A 3244-nucleotide genomic window follows, 5' to 3' on the forward strand; every position below is an offset into this window, starting at 1 on the left:
CAGTGTTCCGGTCGGTGGAGCTACTCTCGGACGAATTTTCAACGTTCTTGGGGAGCCTGTTGACAATTTGGGTCCTGTAGATAGTAGTGCAACGTTCCCTATTCATAGATCTGCGCCTGCCTTTATCGAGTTAGATACGAAATTATCCATCTTTGAAACAGGTATTAAGGTCGTCGATCTTTTAGCTCCTTATCGACGTGGAGGAAAAATAGGACTATTTGGGGGGGCTGGAGTAGGTAAAACAGTACTGATCATGGAATTAATCAATAACATTGCTAAAGCTCATGGGGGCGTATCCGTATTCGGTGGAGTAGGGGAAACGGACTCGTGAAGGAAATGATCTTTATATGGAAATGAAGGAATCCGGAGTAATTAATGAAAAAAATATTGAGGAATCAAAGGTAGCTCTAGTCTATGGCCAAATGAATGAACCACCGGGAGCTCGTATGAGAGTTGGTTTAACTGCCCTAACTATGGCGGAATATTTCCGAGATGTTAATAAGCAAGACGTGCTTTTATTTATCGATAATATCTTTCGTTTTGTTCAAGCAGGATCAGAGGTATCCGCTTTATTAGGGAGAATGCCCTCCGCAGTGGGTTATCAACCTACTCTTAGTACAGAAATGGGTTCTTTGCAAGAAAGAATTGCTTCTACTAAAAAGGGATCTATAACTTCGATTCAAGCAGTTTATGTACCTGCAGACGATTTGACCGACCCTGCCCCTGCCACAACATTTGCACATTTGGATGCTACTACCGTACTTTCCAGAGGATTAGCTTCCAAGGGTATTTATCCAGCAGTAGATCCTTTAGATTCAACCTCGACTATGTTACAGCCTCGGATCGTTGGCAACGAACATTATGAAACTGCGCAAAGAGTTAAGGAAACTTTACAACGTTACAAAGAACTTCAGGACATTATCGCAATTCTTGGCTTGGATGAATTATCGGAAGAGGATCGTTTAACTGTAGCAAGAGCAAGAAAAATTGAGCGTTTCTTATCACAACCGTTCTTTGTGGCAGAAGTTTTTACTGGTTCTCCAGGAAAGTATGTTGCTCTTGCGGAAACTATTAGGGGATTTCAACTAATCCTTTCCGGAGAATTAGACGGCCTACCTGAACAGGCTTTTTATTTGGTGGGTAACATCGATGAAGCTAGCACGAAAGCTATAACCTTAGAAGAGGAGAACAAATCGAAGAAATGAAATTAAATCTTTATGTACTGACTCCTAAGCGAATTATTTGGGATTGTGAAGTGAAAGAAATCATTTTATCCACTAATAGTGGCCAAATTGGCGTATTACCAAACCACGCCCCCATTAACACAGCAGTAGATATGGGTCCTTTGAGAATACGCCTCCTCAACGACCAATGGTTAACAGCGATTCTGTGGAGCGGTTTTGCGAGAATAGTTAATAATGAGATCATCATTTTAGGAAATGATGCGGAACTGGGTAGTGATATTGATCCGGAAGAAGCTCAAAAGGCACTTGAAATAGCCGAAGCTAACTTGAGTAAAGCTGAGGGTACGAAAGATTTGGTTGAAGCGAAGCTCGCTCTCAGACGAGCTAGGATACGAATCGAGGCTGTCAATTGGATTCCCCCATCCAATTGAAGACAATCCAGTGGTTTATAGTTGATACAAAGAAAAAGGGAAGAGGGGTAGAAAAAGTTATTAGATAGCGAAGCGAAGTAAGTCCAATGCTATCTAGTAATTTTTCTACCTACTTACCTACTATTGGATTTGAACCAATGACTCCCGCCGTATGAAAGCAATACTCTAACCACTGAGTTAAGTAGGCAATTTATCACCACAAAGGAAGACCCATTACTTCGATCGATTATATATTGAATCCCTTTTCTAAGCAATACCGCTCTGTTATTGGTCTGTTATATACTAAATACTAAACTAAATACTAAACAGATACAGATCAAAGGGGTATCCTCTGGCATTAGAAAATATTCATCTTGACAAGAAATTATCTATATGTTAAGATATCTCTGATAAGGGCTATAGCTCAGTTCGGTAGAGCAACTCGTTTACACGTGCGCCAATGCTTTTCAAAGGAGCTTATTATGCAATGAACATAATCGATCTTATTGCAAAATCAATGTCTTACTTCATAGATTCGAGAGAATAGGAGAACAGTAGCCTGACAAACAGTCGGTTCAGTCCGATTCAGGTGCCAATTCAGGTGCCTAATCAAATAGAACCCTTATGGATTTGCTAGTTGATAAGGTAAATATCCAGCCCACTAAATGCTAGGCGTAATGAGGATAAGGGCCTCCAAAAAACTTCTTTTCGTTCTATGAACTTTAAGGTGTATGAAGTCTCATAGTTAACTCTTGCAGTGGAACGATAGAGACTCCATTTCACTTAGGTTGATTTAATTTAGACCGGAGGCAGACCTAAGTCAAGGTAATCCTCCTTTGAAACACTTTGGTATTGCTCCTAGATAGATCATAATACAAAAAATCAATCAGAGCACAGGGAGCCATCTCATTATCTTTCCGTAAAGAAAAACTATGGTGGACTAACTGATCTTTAAATCAGTTTATGAAAGAGCCCAATGCAAAAAAATGCATGTTGGGTCTTTGAAACAGTTCAAATCATTTCGATAATAATCCGTTTGATCTGTTTTACCGAGAAGGTCTACGGTTCGAATCCGTATAGCCCTAATATGCCCTTTTTTAGATTTTAGGATCTCTATCCTATGTTTTCTTTAGTTTAGTATAGTTTTCATTTTCTCATTAGTATTTGTTTATAGACTGGATAGGCGCCTGCGACATAGAATAGAGATAAAAGCATTACCAAAGGCTCATTCATCGAAAATCAAAATCATACAGACAGGAAAAGAAAAACGAATTTCTATCAAATCAATAGAAGAAAGGATCCTTTCCCTGATTTGAATCCCGTCCTCCTTCAAATAGGATATCTCTAGACTTCCCTATAATAACTGCAATGATTTTATCCATTTTGCGAATTCCTACTTTGTTTTAAGTATATTTATTACTTTGTTTATAGATACATTATGTAAATTGATCAACTTTAAATAGAAAAAATAAAGTAAAGAGTAAATAAGAAAACAGAATATTCTGTCTCATAGTTCTGAAATAGAGTTCTTTATTTTTATTTTATAGTATTACTTCTCATTAATTATACTGCATAGATTAGTCCTACTATCTTAATTAGGTTCTAATTTAGTAGTATTCTCATTTTTATTTAATAGTCTCTTATTATTTT

The sequence above is a fragment of the Triticum urartu genome, unplaced genomic scaffold (genome assembly GCF_056163025.1).
Source record: "Triticum urartu cultivar PI428250 unplaced genomic scaffold, HENAU_Tu73 scaffold1, whole genome shotgun sequence".
Taxonomy (NCBI): domain Eukaryota; kingdom Viridiplantae; phylum Streptophyta; class Magnoliopsida; order Poales; family Poaceae; genus Triticum; species Triticum urartu.